General features: G+C 40.3%; 1 long non-coding RNA gene across 2 annotated transcripts; it reads right to left on the bottom strand.

The window, feature by feature from the left end:
- Nucleotides 1–2,502: 2,502 nt before the first annotated feature.
- Nucleotides 2,503–7,646, bottom strand: LOC122458730. 2 transcript variants are annotated; one of them, XR_006278933.1, is made up of 2 exons: nucleotides 7,221–7,646; nucleotides 2,503–2,616 (listed from the first exon to the last, which is right to left on the bottom strand). It is a non-coding gene; the product is annotated as an uncharacterized LOC122458730 (long non-coding RNA). The 2 variants fall into 2 exon arrangements; XR_006278932.1 differs by having other exon boundaries at nucleotides 7,275–7,639.
- Nucleotides 7,647–15,469: the final 7,823 nt, after the last annotated feature.

Consider the following 15,469-nt stretch of genomic DNA (forward strand, 5'->3'; position numbering starts at 1 on the left):
TATTTCCCCATGTTATTTCTCCCCCCCCACCCCACCCCCCACTGTTCCTCAGATGTTCTTGTTAACTGCTGGAAATAGCCTACCTTGCTTGTCACCATGAAAGGTTTTCCTCCTTTTCCTCCCCCTGCTGCTGGTGATGGCTGATCTTAAGTGATCACTCTCCTTACAGTGTGTATGATAAAACCCATTGTTTCATGTTCTCTGTGTGTGTATATAAATCTTCCCACACCCCATATTTTCCACCAAATGCATCCAATGAAGTGAGCTGTAGCTCACGAAAGCTTATGCTCAAATAAATTTGTTAGTCTCTAAGGTGCCACAAGTACTCCTTTTCTTTTTGCGAATACAGACTAACACGGCTGGTACTCTGAAACCTGTCATGGAGTACAGTGCAGCTGTTTATGGAATAAGATACAATGCAACATAAGTAATGTTGGAAGAATTTGGCCTATTAGTAACTCATCACTGTCCATATTGAAGAAAAGAAAAACACCCATCCTCTTTTTGATCTGGCTGGTTACTGCTGTTCCAGATCTAAGTTCACAGCACACATTTGGGAATAAGCAAAGTTTGTTCCATGAATTTAGCTAAAACTGAGGGCAGATGTTAATGACATATTTAAAAGTCCAAAGAACAGCATACCCATTTCCATTAAATGGGTAGTGTTGCACTGGTAACTCACTTCACAAATAAAAAATGGTTTTGATAATGTAATGCATAAAATGCACTTCAGGTATAATTACAGTAGATGGATCAGGCAATGTTTGCTTTTTATATTAAATCATTATTTCCCCTGCTTTGGAATAGAGAAGTTTCCTTTTTTCCTGAGCAAGAGAATATGTACACTGTCATCAAGGTATAAAGATATTATTATTATTTGGATTGGCTGTCATATAATGAAAGGTTCATTAGTGCATTAAAAAACAGGGAGCTTTGCCAGGAAAGGCTAATTTGTCATCGTGAGGAATATTTATCCACTTTACTCATTTCCACAAGAATAACTTAAGTTCCGTCGAGGTGCAAGGTAACAAAACATGAGCCAGTCATCAAAAATAAACCCAGATCTTCTAGAATAAGAAAAATATGAATACAGCTAAAAAACTTTATATTCTAGCCATGTCTGCTAAGTAACTGATGCTAGATTCTATATAGTTCATAACAATTAGTTTATTGCCTCACCACCTATCCAGGTGAATACCATTTTCTGCTTCGCTCCCTCCCTTTTTTTTTTCTTTTTTTTTTTTTTTTTGGTAAAAACACATTATACTGATATCACCGTGTCTTGCTGCCTTCAGTTTGTTTGCTGCTGTCTGAAAAGAATTCCATGTCTTACATATTGGCTCACATCCATCTTTGTAGTGAACGGGGTCTATGCAGGTTAGGGAGAAAGCTTAGAGGGATATGGTTGGTGTTTGAGTGACCAATAATAATAACAAAAAAGCCATAGACAGGGTAGATCTGGATGATATTCAGTGAATGTGTTTGGAACACAGTGGGACCTAGACGTTCTGACATGTGTATGTAATGTTATTTTAAATGAACACATTTACAATGTCATGCTTCCTTATGCTAATCACGGAAAGTCAAACCATATAAGCATCGTGTCTTTTGTGCTGTGTTTGAGTTTGTCAGTTATTTAAATGGAAGTAGGATCCGAAACCTAAGTAGCTAGTGTGAGTTATCAGGCTGAATGTTTACCATCTGAAAATTGCTGGGCCGAGCAAACAAAATAGTTTCCCTTGGGAGCAGGGATGAAAGTAAAATTGAACTATTACTGCTACGGGGGGCCAGCTCCATGCCCCCCCCACCAGGGTGAGGCTTCAGGCAGAAGAGGAGGGGCTGGGGGGGTTCAGAATCTCCCACCAGCCCATCCACGCTGCCTGGCCCACGCCACCTGGAGCTTCACCGGTGATTTAAAGGGCCTGGGGCTCCAGCCACTGCTGTGGCCCAGGGATGGGGGGGCAAAAGAGGCAATGATGTTAAAGCCATGGCACTGCTTTAAGCAGGGTCCTTAAAGCGCCGCTTCAAAGTCAGCTGAAAGGGCCGGTACCAGCGGCCACTTTTTACTGGTATGCCATACCCACCCGCCTTACTTTCACCCCTGCTTGGGAGTAATGGTTTTGGTGTTGCTCATTCCTGCTCTTTTCTTTGAGAGTGGTTGGTGGAGAGAGAGCTTGCACCCTTTTGATCTGTTCCTTTTGTTTAAAACTCACCTCTTTCTGGCTGTTTGTCTTCGCCAAGCCTAATGCTTGGTTTGGATGCAAGTGGTGGACATTCAATACATCTTTCCCACAAGCAGGATTATGCCAATGAGGGTAGATGCAGACCTGGGGACTTCTATATATTAAATAAAATCCTTCACTTAAACAGCCAGCTAAGATTATCCAGTGACAGTTTATTTGCTTATCACATGATTTACAAAACCTCACACTTGAAAGCAAGAAATTAGTTAACATCTTAAGGCACCACTAATCTCTTTGAGCATGTCAAAGCAGTAGTAAGTAAAGGAGAAACAGCTGGCAATTTATTTTGACTTCAGAAAAGTCTTGCACAAGTGGCTCCTAAAGAAGTTCAGTGGTCATGGAGTCAAAGGCAAAACATGCCATGGATCAAAACCTGGCTAGGAGACAGAAAGCAAAGAATGGATAAAATGGTCTATTTTCATGACGGCAAAAGGTTAACAGGCGTGTCTCAAAGTTCTGTACTCATTCATGTGTTGTCTAATATATTTACTAGTGATCTGGAAATGGAGGTGAGCAGTGAGGCAGCAAAATTTGCAGATGACAAAGTTATTTAGGTTACTCAGGACCAGAGGGGACTGTGAGGAAATTTAGAGAGCTAAACAAGGTAGGGGGATGGGGGACACGTGGGCAGATTAAATTCATTGCTGACAATTGCAAACTAAAGCACATTTGAGGGAAAAAATTAGACTACTCAGACACCTCACTGGGTTCTAAATTAACAGTATCAATTCAATATAGGCATTTGGGATCACTGTTGACCACTCAATGAACGCATGTGCTCAATACGCAGCCGCTGTCAAAAGATCTAACAAGAGGTTAGGATGCATGAGGAATGGGATGGTGAATAATAAAAAGGCTATTATAATGACTTAATATAATCAATGGTGGAGCCTCACCCAGAATACTGTGTGCAATACTGGTCATCCCATCTTAAAAAGGATATTGCAGTACTATAGGGGGTTCAGAGATGAGCAATGAGAATGATCAAGGGAGCAGAAAAAAACATTCATAAGAAGAGATTGAAAAGACTGGGATTGTTTACGTTAGAAATTAGATGAATAAAAGGAGACATGATAAAAATAATAAATAACATAGAGATGGTAAATCAGGAACTTTTGTTCTCCCTGTCCCATAACGCAAGAGCAAGAGGACATTAAATTACATTAAAAGGTGGGAAAATTCAAAGATGATAAAAGGAAATTAAACTGTAGAACTTGTTACCGCAAGTAGTCATTGAGGTCAAGATTTTAAAAAGATTCAAAAAGGTTTCAGATAATATATGGCTGTCAGATATGATTAAAATATGTCTCCCACCCTTTCATTCTTTTCTCCACATGGTTTCCACAGTTTAGAAAACATACATAGTGACCTCAATAGTGCCAGAGAATCAGGACTTGCTTCGTTTTAAACTACCTGTTGAGTAAAGACCAGATCCTGTAATCAGCATAGTTCTACTCATGTCAATGGAGTTGTCCAAAACTACCATTTCCTAATATATTTTACACAAAGGATAATCAGTCCATATTGCATCACCACACTCCTATAGGACTTGGGATGCCTTGAATGATCTATAAAAGATTTACTTTTTACCACTTTCAGGTATCTGTGTATTTTTTGTTAGAAATAGGAATCCTTTAGATCTTGCTTATAGAAAAAGTATTTATATAGTGCCCAAAGCATGCTAGATACAAGTAAACAAGTAAAAATACAAGACAAACAAGTAAAAGACAGGTCTCTGCCATGAGAATTTAGAACATAAATAAAGAAAGATAAATGGAGAATGGATAAAAAGAGCAGGACAAGCTTTACTATTAAAATATCATGGCTTTACTTCCATGGTTCTTTTTATGGCCTGATTCAGACACCACTGAAATCAATGGGAGTTTTTTCATTGATTTCAGTGGGCATTGCATCAAGCCTATAGCTATTATAGTTTGGAAAAAATGTAGCACAATCACAGAAAAGTGGATCTTGTGGGATTCAAAGGTATCCTTGGAATGCAATGTTTGATTTGCCTCCTGCTAAAAGATGAAAAATAAGAAACCCTGCAGAACAGTCTTAGGGAAGAAGGGAAAACAGGATTGGTATATATAGGGACTGGGGCTCATGTGAGGGGAGGACGAAGATCACTAAAGTGGAATATCAAAAAGGCTGGGTAATTCGGTTGTGCTTTGGATCCTTACCTAAATCAAAGAGAGCCTCCCAATGTTTTCAGGTTTCCATTTTGCTTATTGCAAGGCACCCGTATATTGCTGTACATGAAACACAGCATATTATACCTAGAAGAGCTATCTCTAATTCTGTTAATTTTAGGAACTTCTGCTCTAAGTCACAAAAAGTAATTGTGATTTACAAGGTTAGCTACGTAATCAGCTTGGTTCAGACAGGAATGTCGATCCTCATTTTGATTTTAAAGACTAAGTGATATGCTAAGGTACTTAATCCAGACCCACTGAGTTTTTCCATTTATTCAGCTAAGTCACCAAAGTAGCATTCCGTCTGTCTTCATTTCACACTATTTGCATTTGGATTATTTAACATTTAGAGAAGACATTAAGTGTGGATACTTTACCATTTACTGCAGGTGCTCCTTCCCTTCCTCTGTCCCACACACATTTCAGTCTGTTTTTGTGTGCACTACTTTTCAAAACAGAATTATCATAAGCCATTGGGCCCGTGCTTCCAATCAAAACAGGGTAGAATTGTGCAGGTGTGTCATTGCAGGAGGGATCCCAAAATATAATTTAGTTCTTGGAACACTAGCATTTTCCAGATTGCTGAAGATGACATGTGGCCTTTCTCTATTGATATTAATGAAGGTAAATCAGTATTTTGCTATAGAAAATGCAGTGTACAGGGGGATAGCTAGGTCATAGTTCAAGTATGGAGGTAACTTTATCTAAGGCCAAACTGGCAAGTTTTAAAAAAGCGACCACTCTAATTTACTCAGAATTGGTCATGGTCTTGTGCTGGAAGCTTTTATGATCTGAAAATGTGGACAAATGACCAATGTTTGGGCAATAGCCTATAATTGATAATACAGTATATGAGGAAATTTATCTCCTCAGGGGGAAGATTTAGGGTAACTGGGAGACTCAATAAAAATGCCAGAGTGAACTAGGGCTTGCTCTATTACTATATAGGCTGAGGTTTTAATTAAGGTAGAAATGCTCTTTTGCTAAAACAAATTGCTTGGTGAAGAATCAGTTTAAGATGGCATATTTAGTATATATGGTAGAAAATAAATGTTGACCTTTTTTAACAATGGAATTGTATTCTAATATAAAGACAAAATAGTGTCCTTACCCTAGCTAGAGAAGCAACGTGGTAATGTTTCTAATCATTGTGAAATAAAGTTCTGAAAAACTTTTTTTCAAAACTGAATAAATTGTAAAAGTTTTAGGTCATACCTACTTTGTCCCTTACCCACACAAAGTTTTTTCTGAATCAATTCAAAGGAGCAATTCTATTAATACACTTAATAAATAATAATAAAATGGTCTAATAAAACACCATTGCAATATAATATCCTACAATCTATGTAGGTAACTTTACTTCAGTAACACATGTACAGCTTAGGATTCTTGTACAAGTCAAACAAGAAATAAATGAATTTATGATAACTAAAACAATAGCCTAGAAATTTTGTAAGAGGCAGAAATATATTTCTTGGTTACCCAGAATAAGAAAGATCAGATCCATAGGTTTAACTGAGCACTTTTTTCCTATTCTTGCCTTAAATGATATTGCCTATATTGTATTTATTCATGTTTTACATTCTTTGTCTTTGAATATCATCTTGCAGATCAAGCAATGTTCAATGGACAAAAATTGTTTTATCCTGTTTTAAAGTCAATTGAAATTAACCTACTTTCTCTCTCTGTTTCTGTTCTCTTTTAAAAAAAAATATAGAGTCAGCATATACAGCATCTTAACCTACTCTAGCATCATTTCAGCACAACAGTGCTTCCCAATCCTGGCCAGTCCTCCACTACTGCTACTGTTGCGAGAGAGGGGAATTCTGGTCTGGAATCATGTTGTGGCATCAGCTCACAGTCCTTCTCTTATACTGCAGTTGCTGGAAAGGGATCTTTTTTCTTACACCCTTGCAGCTGGTAAGTTCCAGTTGGGGTTAGGGACACAAAAATCACATAAGGAAAAAATCACTTTTGATAATTTCATAGGGAATAATTATAGGAAGATTGATACATCTCTAGCAATAATAAATAAATAATAATAATAATAATAATATGTTGGTGATCATTGTAGAAACAGAATGTGAAGCTTTTCTAAAAAAAAAAGAATAGTCAGCCATGTAATCTAATTACATGTCTATAACATGTCCATCACCATGGTATAAAGCTCCAGTTCTATGAAGGTTCCTATACTGTGCTTATCATCAAAATATCTGAGTGCCTTCCAGCAATGCAGTAAGCAACACAGATACACATTTGTCACATTTGTTCCGTCATCCTCACCCCAAGGGAAGACGCATGCACTGTGGAGTGTCTTGTTTTGGAGGTTTTTGTTTTTAAATATTATTGTGATTCATCTGAGAGCTTTTCCACTTGGTTCCCCAAGAATTCAGTCCAGCTCCAGTCTGGTCACTCAGGTTCCTTTATCTGGCATACAGCAAAGCTATGCTGAGTTGATCAGACTCAAGTGTGATAGTTGGGTATAGGGCATACAACACATCCAAAGTTACACAGCAATTTATATACATTTACATATTTACTAGACATTGCATTACATGTTTTGGGATTACTCTTTACCTCATCTTGTTACCTTGTCCATTGTAAATGGCTCCTCCCCTTATCTTAGCGAGTATAGACATTATGTTTCCAGCCTCCTGATCCTAATCCTGTCTCCCAAGAAAGGAAGCCTCATCCAGGTTCAATTACTCATGTCAGGCCAGGCCTACAATACTCATTGCTACTTATTTATGTTGGAGAAGGCAAGGTAATGGAATGCACTTACCGTGGAATGGAAGACGGTAAGGTTTGTGACAGTGTCATGGGGCTTTCTACTCACATCCAGGGTGCCTCCTTCTGGCTGCATCTGGGGATTAGCTCTGCCAGGCCAACACTCCTTCCTGAAATTCTGTCACTCTGTCTCTCCTGGGACTTGACTGCTCCTACTTCATGGCTTGGCCTTCCAGCCAGGTCTCTGTAGTTTTAGCCTTTCAGGGGTGTGTGTATCAAAATCTTTCAGGACCCAACATCCCAGGCAGTCTTCCCATTCAGTGGCTCTTGATGGTGCCACTTTCCTAGAGGCTAGTAAGGGAACCCAGGCCCACCTTCTACACTGAATTCCAGCCCAGGGACCCTACAATAAGCAGTTAAGGTCCACACACTTCTAAACCTTACTGCTATGTCCCTGAACACCTTGCCTTGCCTCTCTCACTACTGCACTTTATTCAGGTCCCTTTTGTTCCTGTCCAGCTGAGCCTCATCTCTGATTAGTCCTTGCTGCTTGGCTTCTCCTCCAGGTGCAGCCTAGGTAGTTAACTGGCCCACCTGGACATCTTAACCCTTTCAGGCCTTGTGTGGGGTGGACACCCCATCACAGGTGATTCTTAGTTCCTTTGGGAGTTCATTCCACAGTCTCAGCCCAGCCTCTGAGAAAGATCTGTCTCCTGACAAGAGGAGCTTTGCTCTTAGTGTAGAAAGTTCCATTGTGCCAGAGGAATATAACTGTTGACCCTCATCTTCTCCTAGACCTTTAGATGGTCTTTTAAATATCCTAGGCTCAGCTTGTGGAGTGCTTTGAAAATAAGGACAGATCTTGAACTTGATGAAATCTATCAAAATTTGGATGACTATGTTGATATTACAGTACATACGCAGTGATCACTCTTAAAGTTTTTACCTTTGCAAATTAGTTACCATATTTTCACATTTTCTATGCTTAGTAATAGGAACATTTCAAAAATGAAATTAACATTAATTACTAGCAAACATTCATAAGATGTATTTAGGGTATCTACTGTTTGTGTCTGTTTCAAAGCAAGGATAAAAAACACATGAGGTAAGATTTTCAAAGACAATTAAGGGACTTAGATCCATTAACTTTAGTGAAAATTGGACATCCAAATCTTTTAGGCATCTTTGAAAATCTCAGGCAGTGTCAATACAAATAAATACACTCTTGTTCCTGCTAGGCCTGTTCCTACTATAGTCAATGGTAGCTTGGCCAGCAACTGCTTTGGAAGCAGAAGCAGGACCATTCCATAATGTATTGGTGTTAAATTGTAAGCTTTTGGGGGCTGAGGCTGTCTTTTTTTGTTCTGTGTTTTTAATGGTGCCTAGTACAAAGGGGCCCTGATTCATAACTGGGACTGCTAAACGCTAACACAATACAAATAACAAATAGTAATATCACCAGTTGATGAAAGACTAGTTGTGCAAATACAGAATGATAAGTAGTAGCATCTGTTGAGATTTTCTGAAAATATAGTCTCAGTAAAATCAAGCTCATTATTCCTCCCAACCTTTTTGAGGCTGTTTTTTTCCCTTTTTACATCTAACTAATTTCAAGCATGTTGCTCATTAGTTATACAGTTTTCTTTTCTTTTCTTGCTTGATCAGTTGGAAACACACAAGAGAAAACTCCACAAGGAGATTGTAAACTTAGAAGTAAACTATTGTCAAGGTACAAGTTAAAAGCCTTTGGAATGAGTTAAGCAGACGATCCCTTTCTTGGAGTTCAGCCCTGCAAAATCTGCAAATGTTAAGACAACAGCTAGAAAATGAGGAACATATGCAATTAGCTTTTCCACAAATGTCTGATAGCTGGTATTATGGGTAGATATTATGTATTGTAAATGGAACAAAGTAGACTAGAGAAATTGTAGTCTGAGTTTCAGAAAATGGGATAGGAAATGAAACCATGCAAATGTATAAAAAAAGAGATGTATTGTTAACTGTGGTTTAACGGTCTCCATGTGGGATGGATAAAGAAATGTTATGACCACTCACCAAGAGGATAATGCAAGTAATCATTAAATCCCAAATGATCCTGCAGTTAAATTGCCCTGGGGATCCCCACAAACCTCATAAGCTAAAAGATAGCTTACAGAACACAGGCTGCCACTTCATTAAATACATAAACAGGAATGTACACAAATGAAGGAGGGAAATTAATACTCTTTGCAATAAAGTCTGGTGGTAGCCATTCAGTCTGACATCAGCCATTCTGCGGCCTAATTTGCAGGCCTCAAAGTCAAACAGCTACCCAGCCAGGAATACCATCTGGCCCCCATGCCTGGGCATATCTCTTGCACCAAGCCATGCTCCACCCTTGAAGTGAGGATTAAAGATGAGTTAAACTACAGACAGTCTCTGCCAATGAGTCTTTTTTGGCCCCAGTTACCCCCAATTCTGAATATATCACTATAGATATACTCCTCTCCCTTCTTACCATCTCAGCCCAGTCAAATACATTTTTCCCTCCTAAAAAGACTAAGTCTGCCCCTGGAGTTGTGACACAGTATAATGGAACATGTGGAAACTCAAATGCAATCCTGGCTTGACCCAAACTAGGGTTGGCAACCATCCAGGATTGTCCTGGAGTCTCCAGGAAAGACTAATCTTTAATTAAAATATATGTCATATGATGAAACCTCCAAGAATACATCCAACCAAAATCGTAAAGAAAATTCAATGGTTAATCAACATTGCAACAACATTCAGCAATTGAACACCAATCCAGTTTCAAGGATAAGAACCAATTCAGCGTAAGCCCTGTACCCAACACATAGAGGCAGGAGGGTTGGCAGGAAAACCTTGCTGAAGCAGAAGGAGATGAGCCTGAGTGGCCCTTTGCTCCTTTCCCAATCTAAGTGGGGAGGGGGCATAGCTCCCTCACTCACTCCTGGCCAATAAGGCAGTTCCTTTGAACCAGAGCCCCAAATTTTGGCATGGCCTGACACAAAGCAGGGCTGAGATTGGTTGTGAGGAACAAGCAGCCCCTGGAATACAAGTAGGGAAACTCCCAGCAAATCCAGACCAGCTTGCACCACCTAGACAACCTACAAATGGGGTAGTGGGGCTAAAGAGGAGATGAGCCAAATTTTCATAGTATCATAGAATCATAGGCTTTAAGGTCAGAAGGGACCATTATGATAGTCTAGTCTGACCTCCTGCACAATGCAGGCCACGGAATCTTACCCAGCAACTCCTGTAACAAACCCCTAACTTATGTCTGAGCTATTGAAGTCTCAAATCATGGTTTAAAGACTTCAAGGTGCAGAGAATCCTCCAGGAAGTGACGTGTGCCCCATTCTGCAGAGGAAGCTGAAAAACCTCCAGGGACTCTGCCAATCTGCCCTGGGGGAAAATTCCTTCCCGACCCCAAATATGGCAATCAGCTAAATCCTGAGCATGTGGGCAAGTCTCACCAGCCAGACACCCAGGAAAGAATTCTCTATAGTATCTCAGATCTCACTCCATCGAACATCCCATCACAGGCCATTGGGCATATCTACCACTAGTAGTTGAAGATCAATTAATTGCCAAAATTAGACTATCCCATCATATGGTCACCTCCATAAACTTATCAAGCTTTGTCTTGAAGCCAGATATGTCTTTTGTCCTCACTACTTCCCTTGGAAGGCTGTTCCAGAACTTCACTCTTCTGATAGTTAGAAACCTTCATCTAATTTCAAGTCTAAATTTCCTAGTTTAGGCAAGTTTATATCCATTTGTTCTTGTGTCCACATTGCTTCTGAGCTTAAATATTTTCTCTCCCTCTCCGGTATTTATCCCTCTGATATATTTATAGATAGCAATCATATCTCCTCTCAGCCCCCTTTTAGTTAGGCTAAACAAGCCAAGCTCCTTGAGTCTCCTTTCATAAGACAGGTTTTCCATTCCTCGGATCATCCTAGTAGCCCTTCTCTGTACCTGTTACAGTTTGAATTCATCCTTCTTAAACATGGGAGACCAGAACTGCACACAATATTCCAGATGAGGTCTCACCAGTGCCTTGTATAATGGTACTAAAACCTCCTTATCTCTACTGGAAATACCTTGCCTGATGCATCCCAAGACCGCATTAGTTTTTTTCACGGCCATATCACATTGGTGGCTCATAGTCATCCTGTGATCAACCAATACTCCAAGGTCCTTCTCCTCCTCTGTTACTTCCAAGTAATGCGTCCCCAGTTTATAACAGAAATTGTTGTTATTAATCCCTAAATGCATGACCTTGCACTTTTCACTATTAAATTTCATCCTATTACTATTACTCCAGTTTACAAGGTCATCCAGATCTTCCTGTATGATATCCCGGTCCTTCTCTGTATTGGCAATACCTCCCAGCTTTGTGTAATCTGCAAACTTTATTAGCACATTCCCGCTTTTTGTGCCAAGGTCAGTAATAAAAAGATTAAATAAGATTGGTCCCAAAACCGATCCCTGAGGAACTCCACTAGTAACCTCCTTCCAGCCTGACAGTTCACCTTTCAGTGTGACCCGCTGTAATCTCCCCTTTATCCAGTTCCTTATCCACCTTTCAATTTTCATATTGACCTCCATCTTTTCCAATTTAGCTAATAATTCTCCATATGGAACCGTATCAAATGCCTTACTGAAATCAAGGTATATTAGATCCACTGAGTTCCCTTTGTCTAAAAAAATCTGTTACCTTCTCAAAGAAGTAGATCAGGTTGGTCTGACACGATCTACCTTCTGTAAAACCATGTTGTATTTTGTCCCAACTACCATTGACCTCAATGTCCTTAACTACTTTCTCCCTCAAAATGTTTTCCAAGACCTTGCATACTATAGATGTCAAACTAACAGGCCTGTAGTTACCCGTATCACTTTTTTAACCTTTCTTAAAAATAGGAACTATATTAGCAATTCTCCAGTCATATGGTACAACCCCTGAGTTACAGATTGATTAAAAATTCTTGCTAACTGTCTTGCAATTTCATGTGCCAGTTCCTTTAATATTCTTGGACGAAGATTATCCGGGCCCCCCAATTTAGTCCCATTACGCTGTTCGAGTTTGGCTTCTACCTTGGATGTGGTAATATCTACCTCCATATCCTCATTCCCATTTGTCATCCTACCATTATCCCTAAGCTCCTCATTAGCCTTGTTAAAGACTGAGGCAAAGTATTTGTTTAGATATTGGGCCATGCCTAGATTATCCTTAACCTCTACTCCATCCTCAGTGTTAAGCGGTCCCACTTCTTCTTTGTTGTCTTCTTATTTATATGGCTATAGAACCTTTTACTATTCCTTTTAATTCCCTTTGCAAGTTCCAACTCTACATGGCTTTTGGCCTTTCTCACTTTATCCCTACATGTTCTGACCTCAGTAAGGTAGCTTTCCTTGCTAATCCCTCCCTACTCCTTGTAGGCTTTCTGCTTTTTCTTAATCACCTCTCTGAGATGCTTGTTCATCCAGCTTGGTCTACAACTCCTGTCTATGAATTTTTTCCCCTTTCTTGGGATGCAGGCTTCTGATAATTTCTGCAGCTTTGACTTGAAGTAATTCCAGGCCTCCTCCACCTTTAGATCCACAAGTTTTTCAGTCCAATCCACTTCCCTAACTAATTTCCTTATTTTTTTAAAGTTAGCCTTTTTGAAATCAAAAACCCTAGTCACAGATCTATTTTTGTTTATCCTTCCATTTAGTTTGAACTGAATTAGCTCATGATCACTCGAACCAAGGTTGTCCCCCTACAATCATTTCTTCTATGAGGTCCTCACTACTCACCAAAACCAAATCTAAAATGGCATCCTCTCTTGTCAGTTCAGCAACTACTTGGTGAAGGAATCCATTAGCTAGCGTACCTGGGAAAATCTGAGTCCTATTATTATTACTAGCACTTGTCCTCCAGTCTATATCTGGGAAGTAAAAGTCTCCTATGATTGCACAATTCCCATTAGTATTTACTTTTTAAAAACATTAAACTGGTCTCTATCAATATCCACATCGGATCCCGGCGGTCTATAGCACACCCCAAGCTCTATCCCAGGGCAAGCTCTAGTACCTTTCTTCCCCAATGTGATTTTTGCCCAGACAGACTCTGTCTAATCCATTCCATCACTTCTTATTTCTTTACAGTCTACTTCATCATTGATATACAATGCTATTCCATCACTTTTGCCTTTATTTCTGTCTTTCCTAAACAGCACATACCCTTCAATATCCGTATTCCAGTCATGACTACTATTCCACCATGTTTCTGTTATCCCTATAATATTTCGTTTCACTTCCTGCACCAGTAGCTCTAGTTCCTCCATTTTGTTACCTAGGCTCCTCGCATTAGTGAACAAACATCTTAATTTTTGCTGTTTAGCTTTGCTCACATTCTTTACCCGATTGGGCACAGACATTCTACCGCCAATATTACCTATTAGATTGGTATGTACACTGCCCTTCTGCCTTATGTCCATTCTCCTACCCACGGCTGTATCCTTTCTTACTTCATTTTCTTCCCTCTCAAAGAGGATAACTGGTATGGAGATTACCTGGATATCTCCCAACCATCTCCCCCAAATTCCCAGTTTAAATCTCTCTTGATCAGTTGTGCCATCCTCCATCCTAGAAGTCTATTTCCCTCCTTACTCAGGTGAAATCCATCCCAAGAGAACAGTCCTCTGTCCATGAATGCTTCCCAGTGGCCATATATTCCAAAGCCCTCCTTATAGCACCACTGCCTGAGCCATCTGTTGAGCATCATAATCTTGTCACACCTTTGTTGCCCTTCTCTAGGAACAGGCAGAATCCCACTGAAGATCACCTGAGCCTCAATTTCCTTTAGCATCTTCCCCAGCCTGGCATAGTCTCACTTGATACATTCCAGTGAGAGGTTTCAGAGTAGCAGCCGTGTTAGTCTGTATTCGCAAAAAGAAAAGGAGTACTTGTGGCACCTTAGAGACTAACAAATTTATTAGAGCATAAGCTTTCGTGAGCTACAGCTCACTTCATCGGATGCATTTGGTGGAAAAAGCAGAGGAGAGATTTATATACACACACACAGAGAACATGAAACAATGGGTTTATCATACACACTGTAAGGAGAGTGATCACTTAAGATAAGCCATCACCAGCAGCAGGGGGGGGGAAAGGAGGAAAACCTTTCATGGTGACAAGCAAGGTAGGCTAATTCCAGCAGTTAACAAGAATATCAGAGGAACAGTGGGGGGTGGGGTGGGAGGGAGAAATACCATGGGGAAATAGTTTTACTTTGTGTAATGACTCATCCATTCCCAGTCTCTATTCAAGCCTAAGTTAATTGTATCCAGTTTGCAAATTAATTCCAATTCAGCAGTATCATTTGTTCCCACATGAAGGATAATCAATGGATTATTTCCCGCTCCTGTTAGGATCCTCAGGTCCACATCCCGTATCTTAGCACCTGGCAGACAGCACACTCTTCTGTTCTCTGGATTAGCTCTTGTTACAGGCCTGCCTATTCTTCTCAGCAATGAGTCCCCAATCACATAGACCTGCCTTTTCCGGGTGATGGTGAGATTCTCCAGTCTATCCCCTGTTCCATCTGGCTGCAAGTCCTCTCTATTCCTATTGTCCCTCTGCAACCCATCTGTTCCTGTGCTGTTTCTCCTTCACTAGCCCATCTTTTCCTCTTCCTGGTTCTCTTAGTCACATGCTTCCACTGTTCACTTTCCTCACCCAGCAGTATCCCCTCAGAGTTCTTCAGTCCTGCTTCCACCTGAAAGTCTGAGCTTTTCCCTTCAGCCACCTCTTGTCTTTGCTCCACCATCCGCTCGAAACCCCTTCTAAACTCAACCAGAGTCTCCACCTGCATCTCCAATCCTAGGATCTTCTCTTCCCACAGCTCTATCAGGCAGCACTTCATGCAGACAAAATTCTTTTTGGGAAACCCCTCCAGGATCATGTACATGCCACAGCTTCTACATCCATTCATCTTCATTGTGTCTTCGACTACTTGGGTCACTTCTCCTGCTGCCTTTGTGTTTGTCATAGACTTCTCACCTAAGTCTTGTTAGTCTGGGAAACACAAACCAAACCAAAACACCCACAGCAAAACAAACCCCCAATAAGCACGAAAACACTACCAGAACACCACACACTCCCTTCACTAGCCTGTCTGTTCCTTTGCCTGGCTCTTAGTCTTGCCCCCAAACTCCCCTGTTTACAGCTCTGTTTGCTGGCTCCTGTGCTGCTGCCTGACTGGCTGGCTACCTTTATAGGACCCCTAGTCAGAGAAGCCCCACTCCCTAATCA

This window comes from Dermochelys coriacea, chromosome 2 (genome assembly GCF_009764565.3).
Source record: "Dermochelys coriacea isolate rDerCor1 chromosome 2, rDerCor1.pri.v4, whole genome shotgun sequence".
Classification (NCBI taxonomy): Eukaryota; Metazoa; Chordata; order Testudines; family Dermochelyidae; genus Dermochelys; species Dermochelys coriacea.